The sequence below is a fragment of the Diaphorina citri genome, unplaced genomic scaffold (assembly GCF_000475195.1).
Source record: "Diaphorina citri unplaced genomic scaffold, Diaci psyllid genome assembly version 1.1 scaffold25, whole genome shotgun sequence".
Taxonomy (NCBI): Eukaryota; Metazoa; Arthropoda; class Insecta; order Hemiptera; family Psyllidae; genus Diaphorina; species Diaphorina citri.
This window is the reverse complement of record NW_007377463.1, coordinates 443,967-464,793: the sequence shown is the minus strand read 5'-3', so window position 1 is coordinate 464,793 and position 20,827 is coordinate 443,967. Positions and strand designations below refer to the sequence as shown.

General features: G+C 36.3%; 2 long non-coding RNA genes across 2 annotated transcripts in view; one reads left to right on the top strand and one right to left on the bottom strand.

The window, feature by feature from the left end:
* Nucleotides 1–19,058, top strand: part of LOC113467844 — a 30,034-nt gene extending 10,976 nt beyond the window's left edge. The window contains exon 2 of the long non-coding RNA XR_003391784.1: nt 18,977–19,058. This is a non-coding gene — a long non-coding RNA (uncharacterized LOC113467844). The remainder of the gene's footprint in view (nt 1–18,976) is intronic.
* On the bottom strand, nt 7,735–8,034 carry LOC113467847. Its single transcript, XR_003391788.1, has 2 exons — nt 7,961–8,034; nt 7,735–7,884 (listed from the first exon to the last, which is right to left on the bottom strand). It is a non-coding gene; the product is annotated as an uncharacterized LOC113467847 (long non-coding RNA).
* Nucleotides 19,059–20,827: the final 1,769 nt, after the last annotated feature.

Here is a 20,827-nt window from a genome sequence, read left to right as displayed (position 1 = left end):
CTCCAATCCCAGACTCACTTCAGATACATGACTTCCCTGCTCATCTTAGCCTTGTCGTAAGTACATTTTGTCTTTAGTGTCTTGATCATTTAGCTGTACCTACCTTTTTTGAAATCTCCGTCTAGGACGTAAAAACTGTAAAACAGGACCAAAAGACCAGAAGAGCTGAAAAGAAAAAAAAATACGAGTAGAGAAAAGATCGGATGGAAGTTATACGAAATCGAATGAATATGAAATGTAGTTTGTACTGCATTTGATATTTGCCAGATTTGACTTGTGCTTGAATTCAAGTGAGCCGGAACAACTAGAAACAAAATGAGGTTTACACTGCATGTGAAACATATTAGATCCAACGTGTGTTTGCTCTGTAATACCGATAGAGTAAATCGCTTGAATGCGGTGCCGATCAACTCTGTGTCGTATGATATGTAGCGTCGGCAGATTTTCCTGTACGGACTTGGTGGTTTTTGATAGCATCATCATCATTTCTAGACTTCGTCTCTATCGACGAGTGGGTTTGATCTCGTTCCTTACTAGATCTTATGGTCTCGAGTTCTTGAACCCCCCAGAATAGCCGCCATTTTTTTTCCTTATACCGATAGGCCACGCCCGCAAAAAAAAAAATATACGAATAGACCGTCATGATCGTAGGACCCGAAAGACCAGAAGTGCTGAATAACTTGAAAAATAAGTCAGTCTTTCGTTATTTCACCATGGCGTTCTCGGAAATTTTATTTATAATCGATTTGGACGGCTTTCGGTGCGAGGGAGAGTTTATCCCGAAGGAGATGGCGGTCATCGATCGGTCGGCGCGGTTAGCAAAGCGGTAGCGCTCCGCCCCGCCAAGTCTAGAAAGTTTGACCGCTTCATGAATTATATTTATTATCAACCTATTATAGACTCTGAAATCTGAGTTGACACATAGGTACCTACCTAAATACTGAATATGCTTACTTCTGAAGCAACTACGTGGGTTATTGGGTTATCTTGGTTTCATCTTCTTAGCACTAAAGGGAGACCCGCTAGGGAGGAAAAAGTGACTTTTAGGGGAAAATTTCAAACTTTTCGATCGAATTGATTAATAAAGAAGTTTTGTGCGTCTAAAACTCAGAGGTTCGAGTGGCCGAGCGGTTGGGTGGCCCATGACTCCCCTAAACTTGTCCTTCTTCAGGATAAAATCCGCCTTGAACGGGAATCGAACCCGCGGCCTAGCGCTTAAAAAGCAGATTCGTTACCAACCAAGCTAACGAGGCTGATGAAAAAAAAAAAGAAGAAGAAGTAATGAAAGAAGGAAGGAAGACAGGATAGGAGAAAGACAGCCTTGATTTCCGAGAATTTAAGTTACTGGCCAATTTAAAGTTGTTTTCTTTTGATATTATGCTGAGGCGCTGAGCACGTCAGATAATTATTTTCTTCGTAGGTACTAGGTACATACCTACATACAAAAGATGAGTGTTTCACAGCCGTTTTATTTAGTGCTTTTGTAGCAATGAAACAACTGCTACAATAGTGCCGTAGCATGCCCAACTGCCTGGGTTAATAATAGAACCCATAAATGGGATGTATTGTGTCTATCGTCTAAGCTTGAATAAATATAAAAAAAATAGGTAGGTATATCTTTCGATTTTTTTCTTTCTATTTTTTAAGCTTAGCCTAACCTAAAGCTTAGCCCTGTGTACCTATAACTTCTACCTTAATCTCTCACCTATTTTCTCTGGAGATTTTCTCAATTGAAATCGCCTTTGAAAGAGGAATATACTGGTTCAATTCCCAAGTGAGTCAAAACTTTGATATACATATCATGTATTAACTACCTATTAAGGAGCGCGGTAGCGCTCCGCCCCGCCAAGTCAAGAAAGTTTGACCGCTTCATGAATTATATTTATTATCAACCTATTATAGACTCTGAAATCTGAGTTGATACATAGGTACCTACCTAAATACTGAATATGCTTACTTCTGAAGCAACTACGTGGGTACCTATTTAAAAATTAGGTTCATTTATTTTTCTAAATCTCTATGAACTTAGATGGGTAAGTACTTACAGCAAAAAAAAGTGATATCCCCCCCAAAAAAAAACACTTCGTGTTAAAAAAAGGAAGACAGGATAGGAGAAAGACAGCCTTGATTTCCGAGAATTTAAGTTACTGGCCAATTTATTTAAAGTTGTTTTCTTTTGATATTATGCTGAGGCGCTGAGCACGTCAGATACATAATTATTTTCTTCGTAGGTGCTAGGTACATACCTACATACAAAAGATGAGTGTTTCACAGCCGTTTTTATTTAGTGCTTTTGTACCAGTGAAACAACTGCTACAATAGTGCCGTAGCATGCCCAATTGCCTGGGTTAATAATAGAACCCTTAAATGGGATGTATTGTGTCTAGGATAGTCTAAGCTTGAAAAATAGAAGAAGAAAAAAATAGGTAGGTATATCTTTCGAATTTTTTCTTTCTATTTTTCAAGCTTAGCCTAACCTAAAGCTTAGCCCTGTGTATAACTTCTACCTTAATCTCTCACCTATTTTCTCAATTGAAATCGCCTTTGAAAGAGGAATATACTGGTTCAATTCCCAATCGAGTCAAAACTTTGATATACATTTCATGTATTAACTACCTATTAAGGAGCGCGGTAGCGCTCCGCCCCGCCAAGTCAAGAAAGTTTGACCGCTTCATGAATTATATTTATTATCAACCTATTATAGACTCTGAAATCTGAGTTGATACATATGTAGGTACCTACCTAAATACTGAATATGCTTACTTCTGAAGCAACTACGTGGGTATCTATTAAAAATTAGGTTCATTTATTTTTCTAAATGTCTAGGTATGAACTTAGATGGGTAAGTACTTACAGCAAAAAATAGTGATATCCCCCCCAAAAAACACTTCGTGTTAAAAAATTAACGTCAAGAGTTGCCCTCCACAAAAAAGTACTGATATAAAAAAAAGACGTCAATGTGGGACCTCCTTTCTACATTAGCTCTTCTAAAGAAAATAATAATTTTTCATCACTCCTACATCAATTTACCTTGCTGTTGAACCATTGATCCCGGATTACGAAACCTAGATCTTGACCGCAGTGCACTGATGAAAATTACAAAACAATTAACATTGTTATCTTCATTAGTGTACTGCGGTCAAGATCTAGGTTTCGTAATCCGGGATCAATGGTTCAACAGCAAGGTAAATTGATGTAGGAGTGATGGAAAATTATTATTTTCTTTAGAAGAGCTAATGTAGAAGGGAGGTCCCACATTGACGTCTTTTTTTTTTATATCAGTACTTTTTTGTGGAGGGTAACTCTTGACGTTAATTTTTTAACACGAAGTGTTTTTTTTTTTTTTTGGGGTACAGATATCTACATTCCTGAAGCAATATATACCATTAACAAGGGTATTCTCACATGCACTATTGTAAACAAAAGACCCAATGATATCAAGCTAACCTTTTCTCATCCACTCCCTGCTAATGAATTAATGCAGTTTGATACTCAGACCTCAGGTGAAACAAATCTCCACCACTTTGCAACTGATAAGAAACCATTTGACGTAGACCTCCTACGAACAGACCATTTGAATTCCGAAGAGAAATACCACCTTATCAACTTAGCAAAGGAATTCTCGTCTATCTTTCATATTGATGGCACCAACCTAACCTTCACTAATCAAATAAAACATAGAATCCAGACAACCGACGAAATTCCTGTCCACGCTAAAATGTATAGGTATCCGCCCGAGCAAAAAAACGAGTTGAGACGGCAAATACAATCGCTCCTTGACCAAGGCATAATACGCCACTCATTCTCGCCCTGGGCATCTCCTATATGGATAGTACCAAAGAAACTAGATGCTTCTGGCAAAAGAAAGTGGAGAATGGTAATAGACTATAGGCTCTTGAATGAAAAGACTATAGGAGATAGGTATCCTATACCTAACATAGAAGATTTACTGGATAAGCTAGGCAAATGTAACTATTTCAGTACACTAGACCTCGCATCTGGCTTCCACCAAATTGAAGTAGAACCGGACAGTATCCCTAAAACTGCCTTCAATTTTGGCACAGAGGCACATTTTGAATTCGTACGTATGCCATTTGGCCTGAAAAATGCGCCTGCCACATTCCAACGAGCTATGAACAACGTCCTTATAGGACTTCGTAATGTAGTTGTCTATCTAGACGACATTCTCATATTCTCAACATCACTTCAAGAACACTTGGAAGACCTCAAAAATGTATTTGAACGACTAAAGAAATCTAATCTGAAGGTACAGTTAGATAAAAGCGAATTCTTAAAACGTGAGACAGCCTACTTAGGCCATATCATCACTCCCGAAGGTATTCGACCCAATCCCGATAAGATAACAGCTATTAAAAACTTTCCAATACCAAGAACAACAAAACAAATTAAGGGATTCTTAGGACTCACCGGGTACTATCGGAAATTTATTAAAGACTTTGCTCGAATAGCAAAGCCGATGACTCAAAAAGGATTCTAAGATAGACATTAACAACAGCGCTTATCAAAAGAGTTTCGAAACACTCAAAACAGTGCTTATCAATGAACCGATACTAAAATACCCAGACTATGATAAGCCCTTTATCCTCACAACGGATGCCTCAAACTATGCCATAGGCGCCGTACTATCTCAAGGTAAAATTGGTTCTGACCTACCTGTAGGGTATGCGTCAAGAACACTGAACAGTTCTGAGCAACATTACAGCACAACGGAGAAAGAATTGCTGGCTATAGTATGGGCTACAAAATACTTCCGTCCCTACCTTTACGGAAGACGCTTCACAATTGTCACTGACCACAAGCCTCTACAATGGTTATTCTCGGTTAAAGACCCAAACTCAAAGCTCGTCCGGTACCGTTTGAAGCTCGCCGAATTCGAGTATGATATTACCTACAAGAAAGGAACGCTCAACTCCAACGCTGACGGTCTCTCACGAATCGAACTACATGTCGGTGAAACCCATCCAAGAGAAGGATTTAGAGTCCCCTGCTTAGGAGACGAATTGGACGTGGAATCTATGCTAGCTAACATTGATGACAACGAGACAACAACCAACCAAACTGTTCATTCCTCAGGAGAAGAACCTTTGATAGGTATCAAAATCACCGAGTCACCTCTCAACCAAGGATACAATCAAATAATTTTTTCCAGTGTTAACCAAACCCCAAAGCCAGTACAAGTAAAGAGCCTCTTTGTTCATATTAAACCAAAATGTTCTAGACAAAGACTGATTGTTGAAATAAGTAAAAATAACATTGAAAAGGAACTGATGGATTTCGTGAAAACTCATATTGTCCCGAAAAAACCATACTATTGCTTATTTGAAGATGACAACCTTTACATAGAGCTATCTCGCGTACTCCAGAGATTCTTCAAAAATTCCCAAGTCTGTCTGTTAAAGTGCACTAAAATGTTAGAAGACATAGAGTCTCCGCAGAAACAACAGGACATAATAAAACAACATCACCATGGGCTCACAAATCATCGTGGTATCAATGAAACCGTAGGACAATTAAGTGGAATTTACTTTTGGCCTCGTTTGAAACAAACAATAGCCGAATTCATTAATGATTGTGAAACCTGTCGTGTGTCCAAATACGAAAGGAATCCTATTAAACCTCCATTCAATATCACTCCGACACCTAGGAGACCCTTCGAAATTCTTCATGTAGATACAGTTACTGTAGAAAACAAAAGATTCCTTTCCATTGTTGATGCGTTTTCAAAATATTCACAAATGTACTATCTCGAAGCACTTCAGTCACCCATTGTCACCGATAAACTCATGACGTACTTCTCCCATCATGGTTTACCTGATTTAATTATTTCAGATAATGGTACTGAATTCAAAAATACCATAATACAAGATCTTTTGAAGGCATTTAACATAGAAATACACTTGACATCAGTGAATCATCCCAATTCAAATTCTACTGTCGAACGGTTCCACTCGACATTAAGAGAACACATGCGTATTATTAACAACACCCCAACATTTAAACACCTCTCAACCGAACAAAAAGTACGCCATGCTTTACTTGCATACAATCATAGCATTCACAGTGCCACAAGATACAAGTCAATCGAATTAATCAATGGACACCTGGGCAACAGACAAACATTAAATACTAACACTGAACACCCAACTACATCTGACTATGTACAAGAACAGAGGATGCTTATGCAAGCTACATATAACACAATACACAAACACATGTCTAAAAGGAAAGAACATACTATCCAAAAACTTAATAAAAATCGCACAGAAGCCCCTGAACTAAATGAGCCTCATATTTTTGTAAAAACAGATAGGACCCGCCATAAAGAGAAAAATCGGTATAAGAAGGATAAGGTAGAATCTCAAAACAAGAACCGCAAAACCGTTAAACTTGGGTCTGGTCCTAAGATCCACATGACGAGAATACAAAGACCTAGGAAATTAAAGAAAACATCTTCTTCTGTTACAGATGTACCCTGTACATCACAACTAAGGCAAACACAATAACAAATGTAACCAACAACCTCGGCATTACTCCTATCACCCTAGGTTCAGCCAGATTACAACAGACAGCACACACCTTCCTTCACTATTATGATCTTGAACAATTCACCGCACAAATCGAGCAGCTAAGTAATCGACACTATAAATTATCACTAATAATGTATCACTCCAATCACACAAACGACATTACAATTTATGAAAAAATACTCAATACCACTGAAATGGCAATCGCGGAAAAAATCCAACACTTACAATTAAATCGTAGTAAACGCGGGATTCTGAACGGTTTAGGATCAGCAATCAAGTTCATAACTGGTAATTTGAGTTCGGCCATGCCTTTTCCACAAGTTTGGCCATGCCTCGGGATGAACTAGCGGGATTCCGGAGCGAAGCGACGGAATTCAGCTATTACCATATATAAATAGACTGACTTTTCCATCAGACTTCAGATTTCATCCTCAGGAGTTGCTATTGAGTATCGACAGATCATTGTATTATTTTATTCAAATAAACATTTTATATTCTTTAATTTATTATTATCCTTCAAAATAAAATAAATTGATTTTTTTTTAAACCGCTTCCTGACCGGAAACGTAATTTGTGCAAGCGTTTCTGCGCATTTTGGACGTGAAATCTGACGTCACAACTCTTTGAACTTTTTCATTAGAACGGCAATTAAAAATTGAATTTTCGACCTTTGAAAGTTATGAAATCTGACGTCACAACTCTTTGAACTTTTTCATTAGAACGGCAATTAAAAATTGAATTTTCGACCTTTTAAAGTTCTGAACTTTTTCATTAGAACGGCAATTAAAAATTGAATTTTCGACCTTTTAAAGTTACTTTTTCGGAGTTTTGACCTCATATTTGGACTTTTTCATTGGCACAGCGGTTAAAAATTGAATTTTCGACCTTTTAAAGTTACTTTTTCGGAGTTTTGACTTCAGATTTGGATTTTTCACAACTTTTTATGTAGGAATTGACCTTTTTTATTCATAATTTTTACCCATTTGCAACTGCTCCATTGGACATGCCGTGTATACTATACTTGGAGCAGAACCTGAATCGAATGTGGTAAGTGTTAACCATCAACCTATTAGCTTTCAATTTGAAAATTTCTTTGTGTTCAATTCTTTATTTTTGGCTTATGAATTATCAGTGATTGTACTACAGGCAAAATTTTTCCGTCATGATGGTCTGAATACATTTTTTATTTTAGCATTATAATTTTTCATTGTCATTGTCCAGATATTGGCCACAGTCAATGTTGCTTAACTTATTAACTTAACCGCTATCTCGTAAATGGTAAGAGATATCAAAAAAAGTATGAGAGTTGACCCCCATTAATGTGGGGTCAATACACCTATTAGAGTATTTGTTTTTCAAATTTCGGCAATTTTTGATGAGAGTTGACCCCCATTAATGTGGGGTCAATACACCTATTAGAGTATTTGTTTTTCAAATTTCGGCAATTTTTGATTTTTTTTTTTTTGTCAAAATTTTTCCAAGTCCGAAATTTTTTTGAACTTTGAAAATTTTTTGATTTTTTTTTTTTTTTTTTATGTAGTTGGTTCCTAATGTATTAGAAAATCAACTACTAGAAATAGAAACATGCGACTACTGAAAGGAAATTTTAGTTCAAATCAAATCAAATCAAATCATGTATTCTTTGTGGTGAAGCAATAGCCTCTTCAGAACTTTGTGGGTATTACAGCATTACAATTCTTTTATATTACTCAATCATCATATCATCGCTCGTTTCATTGACTTGTAATGTCGCCACTGGTAGCTACTAAATTGTTCTCACAAGGCTGAGTGCACCTCGAACTCCAAGCACAGAGAAAAAAATTCGACCCCGCCGGAAATCGAACCCGGGACTTTTGGCGTGCAAGCCGAGTGTGATTTGACCCCGCCGGGAATCGAACCCGGGTCTCCCGCGTGCAAGGCGAGTGCAGTGACCACTACGCCATGGGAGCGCGTGCAAGCCGAGTGTGATACCCACTCGGCCACGGAGGTTGCTAGGACATTTTAGTTAATTTATATATATTGTATATATTTTTTTTTCAGCTTTTAGTCGATTTCTGAAATTTATATCCAGAAGTAAAACAAACTCTGTCTGCCTCAGGCCTCAGTTGATAAGCTGAAGGACAACGAGAACAATTTAAATCCGCCATTAATGTTTTAAGAAACTCCGAGCAAGACGTAGAAAAACAAGTTCAACAGCAATATAGTATCAACAATCAACTGATGCTAATATTCAATAATTCTATCCAAAATATCCAGTATAATGAGAAACAATTGCAAGCCAAATTAAACCAATTAGAAGATGCCTAATTTCAAAGGTTTATTTTATTGAGTCTCAGTTCCCTGTCATGAAAAACAGAGTAAAGTGCACTATGTTTAGTTCTTTTACTCCTATGTTTAGTTCTTTTACTCGAAGAAAAAATTGCAAGCGGCGGAAACCTAAAGTACCCAATCTGGAAGACCCTGAACCGCCTGAGAACGAAAGTGTCCAAATGCAAGAAGAACATGAAGAAATGGGGACTCAGCGAAGATGATCTGTGCGATTGTGGATCCATACAAGACGAGGCCCATCTTCTCGTCTGCCCAAACGCAGCTGCTACCTGCGATGAACAAGACCTGCTGCTTGTAAATGATGCGGCGATCCAAGTAGCAGAATATTGGAAGAGGAGTATCTGACATGGTCATTGGTCAAAGCGGACACGGAAAGTAAAGTAAGTAAGTACTCCTATAGTGTAATTGGCTGCATGTTCTTGGGACTTTCGGAATTTAGAGACATCTACAATCAATTAATATTATTGAATAATATGATTCTTCGTACCTTAGAAGAAATTGAAAATTCCTTGACCTTCTGCCGCTTAAACACTATGCACCCCAGTATCATAACAGCCCAAGAACTATTATCAGAACTACAAAGAATAGAGAAATATTACCCTAAGGGATTTCCTTACCCAGTTGAAATGAAATCTATTCCTCTCTATGAAAAGATAATTACCCCTATGTGCGTAGTATCATCCAACACCATCCTGTATACTCTCTCCTTACCTATTGATTACGATATACCTTATTCATTATATTACTTATACCCCACGCCTACCTATATTAATAACCAATTATTTACTATTGTACCTAGATTTAAGTATTATTTCTATTACAAAAACACGATCAAGCCACTAAAAGATAGATGTACCTATGTTAATGGACAATACCATTGTAGCAACGACTTGATGATTGAAGATCCAACCTCATGCGAACGTGAGATCATCTTGTACAACAATTCAACATCTTGCCATTACTCCCCCTTAGCTTTAAGTTCCAGTGCTGAACGCATATATAACACCGATCTTTATTTATTTGTTTTGGAAGAAAAGACTGATGTAAATATTCATTGTCCTAATAATAATAGTATTATTCACGAATTACAAGGTATCTTTATGATTAAAAGCACTCCATGTGATATAATCTTCAACCAACAGGTTCTGAAGCCACTACCTCCGACTCACTCTGCTCCTTTAATAACCACCGGTGTAAATCTTGAGCCTACCAAACTAAAATTTTCTAAATGGAAGATAATCCTAAAGGATTCTTCCATGCAATCAATAAAGATACCTACCACCCATTTTGAACATATTACAGATGAACCGTCTTCTTTTAGTGTACTTCTTGTAAATTCTTTAGCAACTCTTTGTCTATTGCTTATTTTCATTATGTACGTCACTTGTCGAAAAAAATCAAACTCATATACCTGTTCCCATTGAGGAACCTTTAATCCTGAGACCAAGGCTGATTTTGCCTGGGACTGCAAAATTCTAGGGGTAGAGATGTTACGTAACTCACTACTCACATTCCCAAGGACTAGAAGGGTTCCCCCTCCACTAAGTGTCCCTGCTATAGGCCCATCTCTCTGATAACATCTTATGTATTAGAAAATCAACTACTAGAAATAGAAACATGCGACTACTGAAAGGAAATTTTAGTTCAAATCAAATCAAATCATGTATTCTTTGTGGTGAAGCAATAGCCTCTTCAGAACTTTGTGGGTATTACAGCATTACAATTCTTTTATATTACTCAATCATCATATCATCGCTCGTTTCATTGACTTGTAATGTCGCCACTGGTAGCTACTAAATTGTTCTCACAAGGCTGAGTGCACCTCGAACTCCAAGCACAGAGAAAAAAATTCGACCCCGCCGGAAATCGAACCCGGGACTTTTGGCGTGCAAGCCGAGTGTGATACCCACTCGGCCACGGAGGTTGCTAGGACATTTTAGTTAATTTATATATATTGTATATATTTTTTTTTCAGCTTTTAGTCGATTTCTGAAATTTATATCCAGAAGTAAAACAAACTCTGTCTGCCTCAGGCCTCAGTTGATAAGCTGAAGGACAACATATTGACACTGCTGAAAGAGAAATTAGAGTCTTCCCGTGACGCGGATTGCAAAACAAACATTCGAAACACGTTGGCCTAATACCACCTACTGATTTATCATCAACAGGTACGTTTACCCTGCGTTAGTTACGACTAGGGACTAGGTCTAAAGTACTATCTGGATTCTCCGTTCCGGATCCAATACTAATGATCAAAAAATTTATGTGAGTTGACCCCCATAAATGCATACCGAGTGTGATACCCACTCGGCCACGGAGGTTGCTAGGACATTTTAGTTAATTTATATATATTGTATATATTTTTTTTTCAGCTTTTAGTCGATTTCTGAAATTTATATCCAGAAGTAAAACAAACTCTGTCTGCCTCAGGCCTCAGTTGATAAGCTGAAGGACAACATATTGACACTGCTGAAAGAGAAATTAGAGTCTTCCCGTGACGCGGATTGCAAAACAAACATTCGAAACACGTTGGCCTAATACCACCTACTGATTTATCATCAACAGGTACGTTTACCCTGCGTTAGTTACGACTAGGGACTAGGTCTAAAGTACTATCTGGATTCTCCGTTCCGGATCCAATACTAATGATCAAAAAATTTATGTGAGTTGACCCCCATAAATGCATACTTATTAAGTTAATACCCTCATACAGGGTGTTTAAAAAAAAGTTGCCAACCCTGAAATCTCGAGAACCGTTTAGAATTCGGAAAAATCCTAAAACACGTATTTGGGCAATTATCAAAATAAGTGGTACTTTCTTGTCCGGATTAAAATGTGATGTGTACTTAAGTGATATTATTGTGAAAAAAGTAGATTAAATGAAAGAAATCAAGAAGAAAAACCTTTAGCATATATTTAAGGCAAAATTATAGTTTTCTTTAGCCCTATAAACATAACCATAGGTACATAAACATGACCTTTCTCATTCCCCTGTCATGTCCGTACACAGAGTTCATACATTTCCATTCAAATTATGGACAGTGCTATATTTTTTTAAAATAGTTCTTTGTAATCTAACTGATAGCTACATACTATAACTTACTTTTTAACATATTTTTAGTCCTAAACATATTTACCATGAGAAAATTAGACCTTTTTTCACTTTGTCCATGGATTTTTTCTCATTCCCCTGAACTTTTTTAAATTTTACCGCGCACGCATTTCTACTGTGTTGTGAAATCATATGATCATCTGTTTTGAAGGTTGTAAAAAAATGTAAATGTAAATGCAATTTCTTTGTGTTATTATGTCACAACTTTGGTGCTCACTGCAGCACTGTAGGATTTTTCCCAATAAGTATCTCAATAATCCTAACAACCAATGTTTACCTACCATGCTGGCACCGGTCGATGAAGAAATGGGGACTCAGCGAAGATGATCTGTGCGATTGTGGATCCATACAAGACGAGGCCCATCTTCTCGTCTGCCCAAACGCAGCTGCTACCTGCGACGAACAAGACCTGCTGCTTGTAAATGATGCGGCGATCCAAGTAGCAGAATATTGGAAGAGGAGTATCTGACATGGTCATTGGTCAAAGCGGACACGGAAAGTAAAGTAAGTAAGTACTCCTATAGTGTAATTGGCTGCATGTTCTTACATTTTTGAAGGAATTACACCCAAAAGTGGTATGTACATTGCTCATGTCATTGCCTAACCTCAAAATTTTCATTCCCCTGTTCTCATTCCCCTGCCCAAAAAATACACAGGGGAATGAAGTTTGATGCAAGGGAATGAGAACACCATCAATCAGTTATTACATTGTTCTCTCTTCGGGCATTTAAAAAAGAAAAATACTTTAAAAGCTCATAAGTAGTCATGTGAACTTTAGAGATACAAAAAGCATTGAATTTTGTGTAGAACCCCTTAGGATAAAGAAGGCTACCATAAGAGCCTATAACGATCAAACTCTACCGTCTTGCAAAGTCTATAATAGTTGTATTGGCTGAAATGCATGTGTAACATGCATGCTTGGTGTGTTAGCTGCTCTCCTCCCTGTTTATAGTTCTACAGCCAAACTTGTCCCACAGTTCTAACTGTTCTGTTTTGTTAAAATACTTCCCATGACACACCTAATTATTGTTCTTTTGACTTTGGTTGTTCCCAGGATAACTAATCATGGCTAAAGTAACTAAGAAAAAGTCTAAAGAACAGATTCTTTTGGAAAAGCGAATTAGAGAACGCGAGAGATATGCAAAAATCAAAAATGATCCAGTACAACGAGCAATTCAAAAAGAAAAAGAACGGAAAAAGTATGAAGCAAAGAAGAAGAAAAAGCAAGTAAAGATGGTATCCGAAATGAACAACAGAGAATCGAGAGCAGCAACTTGGAGAAAACATTCTAACAAGTACTATGAGAGAAAGACAAGAGGAACAAGTGCACTTCCGGTAACACCGCCAGATTCGCCAGATTCAAATGAAAATTTGGGCGTTGTTCAAACTAGTGAACAGAGAAAAACAGCTGGGCGAAAAAGAGTTCAACGTGATAGAAGTAAAATTGTTCAAAGAAATAGAAGACTAGAAAGTGTAAATGCAAAATTGATCAAAGAAAAAGAAAAGTACAGAAAACGCTATGAAAGACTTTTGGCCCAACAAAATGCCTCAACTGCTAGAAAAGTTAATACTCCGAAAACAAGGGTTGTAAAAATCATGAACAAGAAAGATGACAAACTGCTTCGTAGAAAACTACTCTTTGGAGAAGTAGTTCAAGAACAACTCTTGACTAACTATGGTAAACTGAAATCTCCTAAAGAAAAGTACAAATACGTTTCAACTATCCTAGGAGATAAGAAAATATTCAAGAAGTACAAGGTTTTAAAAAATGTAAAGATGCTGATGCCAAGCCACTCCTGCAGATTTAGAAACAACAAACGTCAGCTGAAAAAGAATACTTCACTTAATGAAAAAGTCAGAAGAGACATACAAACATTCCTGGAAGATGACGAGAATACTAGACAAAGCCCTGGGAAAAAAGATACAATAACCAAGAAAAAAGTGAAAAAGCAAAAAAGATATCTAAATGATACCTTGGAAAATCTTCATAAAAAATTTGACAAATTGTAACTACAAAATAAGCTACACAACCTTTTGCCGCTACAGACCATTCTGGGTAATATATCAAAAGGTAGATATGCGAGATACTTGTCAGTGTAAAAAATGTGCTAATACTGAATACATTGTATCTGCTTTACACAACAATGGTATAATCAGTCTGAGAACTGGGAAAGAGTTGATTTCATCATTGTGTTGCACAGACTCTACACTCCAACAAAACACTGTCAAATGTCTTCTGAGGAAATGTTCCCTGTGCTCAAATAAGTCAATACTCTACAATGAGTTCAATGGTGAAATGGATGTATTTTATGATGAATGGACTACCCAAGAAGAAACATATAAAAACAAGAAAGTTGAAGCAGTTAAAGTAAAACATACTTTGAAAATCAGAAAGAAAGTGTCAGCTTTACAACTGGTAAACATGTTTGATGAAACTTTATCCAACTATACGGTCCATCAAGCAACCATAAGAAACCAATACGCAGCCATGAAACTCTTAAAAATAAAAAAGACATCAAATGAAGTGATTCTTCATATTGATTTTAGTGAAAATTACGCACTGAAGTATTCAGAAGAGATTCAATCCTTTCATTTTGGTGGGAGTTGCACCCAGATCTCCCTCCATACATCATCTCTCCTGATGAAAAATACAGACTCCAGTATGCCCAAAACAAAATCTTTTGCCACATTCTGTGAAAAGTACAAATACGTTTCAACTATCCTAGGAGATAAGAAAATATTCAAGAAGTACAAGGTTTTAAAAAATGTAAAGATGCTGATGCCAAGCCACTCCTGCAGATTTAGAAACAACAAACGTCAGCTGAAAAAGAATACTTCACTTAATGAAAAAGTCAGAAGAGACATACAAACATTCCTGGAAGATGACGAGAATACTAGACAAAGCCCTGGGAAAAAAGATACAATAACCAAGAAAAAAGTGAAAAAGCAAAAAAGATATCTAAATGATACCTTGGAAAATCTTCATAAAAAATTTGACAAATTGTAACTACAAAATAAGCTACACAACCTTTTGCCGCTACAGACCATTCTGGGTAATATATCAAAAGGTAGATATGCGAGATACTTGTCAGTGTAAAAAATGTGCTAATACTGAATACATTGTATCTGCTTTACACAACAATGGTATAATCAGTCTGAGAACTGGGAAAGAGTTGATTTCATCATTGTGTTGCACAGACTCTACACTCCAACAAAACACTGTCAAATGTCTTCTGAGGAAATGTTCCCTGTGCTCAAATAAGTCAATACTCTACAATGAGTTCAATGGTGAAATGGATGTATTTTATGATGAATGGACTACCCAAGAAGAAACATATAAAAACAAGAAAGTTGAAGCAGTTAAAGTAAAACATACTTTGAAAATCAGAAAGAAAGTGTCAGCTTTACAACTGGTAAACATGTTTGATGAAACTTTATCCAACTATACGGTCCATCAAGCAACCATAAGAAACCAATACGCAGCCATGAAACTCTTAAAAATAAAAAAGACATCAAATGAAGTGATTCTTCATATTGATTTTAGTGAAAATTACGCACTGAAGTATTCAGAAGAGATTCAATCCTTTCATTTTGGTGGGAGTTGCACCCAGATCTCCCTCCATACATCATCTCTCCTGATGAAAAATACAGACTCCAGTATGCCCAAAACAAAATCTTTTGCCACATTCTGTGAAAACCTTCAACACGATCCATCAGCAATTCTGGCTCACCTAGAACCGGTATTGGACTTCTTAAACAAAGAAAGACCAAACCTACAAGCCATACACTTTCTGTCTGACAGCCCCTCAACACAGTACAGAAATAAAACAATGTTTTTCGTTTTTGCAAAACTGGTTCAGCAATACTTACCTAACTTGAAATTCTCAACATGGAATTACTACGAGGCAGGGCACGGCAAAGGTGCTCCAGACGGAATTGGAGGGACTGTTAAGAGAACTGCGGACAATATGGTTGCTGAAGGAAAAGACATTAATTCTCTTCAGAAATTGGTAAATGCTCTGAAAGAAAGACTGAGAAATGATACCATTCATGTTGTAAATGAAGAATCAATTAGAAGAATCGAACAACAAATAGTTCCTTCAACCATCTCTACATTCAAAGGTACAATGAAAGTACACCAGATTTGTCATTTGAACAAGGAGGACAAATACAACCTGCACATGAAATCAATGAGCTGTTTTTGTTCGCAGAACAATGAAGTACTTTGTGACCATTTTCTTGTGGGCTATGTCAAATATCCAATAGAAAAGTCATGTGATACCCCACCAGTTGCTCAAGACACTGACACACCATGCTGGAATGATATTACTGCAGGAAAATTTCTTTTGGTGAAGTTCCATACAGAAAATAGAAAAAACACAACCGAATACAAGTATGTATGCCATGTACTGAGAAAGGATGATGAAGATGGAGAGATCACAGTTCAGGGTTTGAAGTGTAATAATGATGGCAGAAGAGAATTCCTAGACAAAGAAAATGATGTGTGTTATGTTAACTTTGAAAATGTTATCCAGATTCTTCCAGAACCACAACCAAAGTGGGCAAATAGAAAACTAGTGTATATATTTCCCACTCCAATTGATGTGTATGAACATTAGCTAGTTCATTAGCAATACCCAACACCTAGCTAAGTTTGATTGCAATGAATAATTGAATACTGTAGGTACTGTGACAGTTGTTTCTTTATCTTTTATTATGAGAGCAAAGGTGTTTTCTTTTATTTTTCAGATGTCTTTTCAATTGATTATCTGTAAACATTATTATTTTTAAGCTTAAATCGAGCTTGGAAAGAGTTATAGGTGTTTTCTTTTATTTTCCAGATGTCTTTTCAGTTGATTATCTGTAAACATTATTTTTAAGCTTAAATGGAGCATGGAAATAGTTATAATTTTCATTCCCCTGTCATTTTCAAAGACTTTTCTTTTTTTAATGTTCCTATTTCTACTACTTCACGTTTGTGGGAGGAACATTAGTTACTTTTTCATACATACTACGACAATAATAACACCTAACTGTTGGTTAATTTATTTGAAAAAAATAAAAAAAAAAATGATACTTTTTCATTCCCCTGTTCTTCCTTTGTTCTCATTCCCCTGTCTTTTTATTAATTAAATTAGTGTTTCCCTTTCTAAGGTTAGAACAAAATTAGAAATTAGAACAGAGCATCCGAGATGGAATTACTAATCATACCTATACAACCAGAGGGTTTGATTTCCCAACCAACAATTGAAATTTTCTTTTTTAGATAGTTTTTTCTCATTTCCCTGTCTTTAATCTCATTCCCCTGTTCTACTAAAAAACAAAATGGCGGATTAGTTTAACTTCCTAGTAAAAAAGTAAATTTTCGAGACTTTATGCCTCTTACAGTAGTCTTAGGCTATACAAAAATCACAACAGAAGAAGAAATTTTTTCAAGAAAAAGAAAAAAAAATCGTGTCAAAAGTACCACTTTTTTTGATAATTGCCCACTTCTTTATTTTTAAGGGGATTTCAATTTTTCGGCACTATCAGGGGCGGCCCCAGGGGGGTCAACTTTAAAATCTTAAATGGGCCGGAGCTATGGCCTTTTAAAATTTTCATTTTTCCATGTTCTTTCGCCAATAGAGGAAGCAACAAAAATGGGAAATTCATTTCGATTGATGATTTGTGCTTGAAGTAGGTCCCACTTACCAACTAATGATTCATATTGAAATTCAGACCCAAAAATGAAATTTGGACTTTTGGCCCTGATAGCTTCCGGGGGGTGAAAATGGATGTTTCAAAATTTTATTTTTGGGACTGAATTTCAATATGAATCATTAGTGGGACCTATTTGAAGCACAAATCACCAATCAATATGAATTTGCCATTTTTGCTGTTTCCCCCATATACAAGAGAACATGGAAGAATAAAAAACTGAATAGGCCATAACTCCTGCTCTGGTTGTTGGATTGAGCTCAAACTTACACCAAAGTACTACATTTTTTAAGGCCTTTAATATGGTGTATCCAAAGTAGGGGGTTCTTATTTAAGATTTTAAAGTGGACCCCTCTGGGGCCGCCCCTGATGGTGCCGAAAAATTGAGATCCCCTTAAAATAGGTTCCCCTTAAAAATAAAGAAATGCTTGTTTTAGGATTTTTCCGAATTCCAAACAGTCTCGAGTTTCAGGGGTGGCAACTTTTTTTAAACACCCTGTATAAGTATTTTTACTTTCTATTACTACAGTATAGCGAGCTATACTAGTAATGAAAGTATTGCGATCGGTTCAAATTTTCAAAATCGGGAAATGGTTGGAAATATCCGTTTTGGGATCCCCTGATGTCAAAAAAGTGGTTTTAAGCCCATGGTCTGTACGTATGTATGTACTACAGGTTTAAATGGGAAAAGATGGTATACAAAATATCTCAAGAACGGTTTGTCGTAGAGGTATGAAATTTGGTATGCTCTCCCGGTATGGTCCAAGGACGCGTCTGTAACAATTTGGTAAAAATCGGACAGTCACTCATCCAGATATCAACCAAAGTCAATGTTGCTTCGAACTTCGAAAAAAATCAATTTTTTCATACATTTTTTCATACTTTATTTGCTTAAAGTTGAAGGGAAGTGGGAGAAAAGTTGAGGTGAAAATGCCGAAAAACGATGAAATTCTGTTTCGTGTTAATATAGGCCGGGCGGCGCTTCAAACTCTTGACGTTCGCGCGCCTCCCGGCACGCTTGATAGAAATATCAACAGAGTAAGTACCCACACTCTATTATTATCATACTAATGTAGATCATATATCCAAGTATTTAAATATAGAAATATCAACAGAGTAACCCACACTCATATTTCAATTCAATTCAATTTATTTTTATTTTTTGGAGCGGCGGTTTAATCGGTCCTTTCTTTTTTGAAGATGAAGAAGGGAATGCTGTCACAGTAAATGGAGTTCGCTACCGTGCGATGCTGTCTAATTTCCTTTGGCCTCGTTTGGACGAAACCTCAAGGTCTCCTGAAGAGAATAGAATGTTTTTCCTCTATTTTTGTCAAAATAAATTGCATTTTATAGTGCTTTTAAATTCGGCGTTCTTTTTGAATCACCCTTTAGAAATATCAACAGAGTACCCACACTCTATTATTATCATACTAATGTAGATCACAGATCCAAATATTTTAAATATAGAAATATCAACAGAGTACCCACTCTCTATTATTATCATACTAATGTAGATCATAGATCCAAGTATTTTAAATATAGAAATATCAACAGAGTACCCACACTCTATTATTATCATACTAATGTAGATCATAGATCCAAGTATTTAAATATAGAAATATCAACAGAGTACCCACACTCTATTATTATCACACTAATGTAGATCATATATCCAAATATTTAAATATAGAAATATCAACAGAGTACCCACACTCTATTATTATCATACTAATGTAGATCATAGATCCAAGTATTTTAAATATAGAAATATCAACAGAGTACCCACACTCTATTATTATCACACTAATGTAGATCATAGATCCAAGTATTTTAAATATAGAAATATCAACAGAGTACCCAAACTCTATTATTATCATACTAATGTAGATCATAGATCCAAGTATTTAAATAAAGAAATATCAACAGAGTACCCACACTCTATTATTATCACACTAATGTAGATCATAGATCCAAGTATTTTAAATATAGAAATATCAACAGAGTACCCAAACTCTATTATTATCATACTAATGTAGATCATAGATCCAAGTATTTAAATAAAGAAATATCAACAGAGTACCCACACTCTATTATTATCACACTAATGTAGATCATAGATCCAAGTATTTTAAATATAGAAATATCAACAGAGTACCCACACTCTATTATTATCACACTAATGTAGATCATAGATCCAAGTATTTTAAATATAGAAATATCAACAGAGTACCCAAACTCTATTATTATCATACTAATGTAGATCATAGATCCAAGTATTTAAATAAAGAAATATCAACAGAGTACCCACACTCTATTATTATCACTGGACGGGCCAACTTGAACTCTGTTCGCTCTGGGCCTCGCGAGCCCCGGCCTATGTAGGAAATCAGCTGATCTGAAAAAAAAAAAATAATAATAATAATCTGGTGTGAACATCACACGACTTTCCTTATCCTATTGAATGGTGCTTATTTGGGTGAATTGGGTGTTCTGTTGTAAGTTGTAACATTTACAATATCTCTAATCGTTTAGTCAGTATAGCTTAAAACCGCCAAAAAGCGGTCAAAATGACGCCAAACGCAGCACCTATTTTAACCAAACGTTTTGTGTTGCATCCTTGTCACATTTGTGAACTGCATACCAAATTTCAAGTCTTTTGCTTATACCTACCATTCCCAAGATTTTGTTAAATTACACCAAAAACCGCCAAAAAAGCGGTAAAATGCCGCCAAGCGTTGCACCGGTCTTAACCAAAAGTTTCGTGTCGCATCTTTGTCACATTTGAAAGATACATACCAAATTCCAAGTCTCTAGCATACATAGACAATGTCAGTGTCCAGCTTATGGAAGAAAATGTTATCAATGTGGCAAAATGAACCATGTTTCAAGAGCATGCCGGAATAAAAATCCCTCAAGTCAACCTAGGATCAGGTCAGTTGATAATACTCAAGATGATAGTTCCAGTTCTGATGAATTCCTTGTCTCAAATTAGGATTGATCAAATTGACTCCAGTGGTCACAGGAATTCACTTTTACTAATGGAAAGATTGTTTTTAAATTAGATAGTGGTGCAGACTGTAATGTTCTCCCCTACTCATGTGTTGAGTTGATTAGTTCCAAACTTTTGAATAAGATAAAGCCG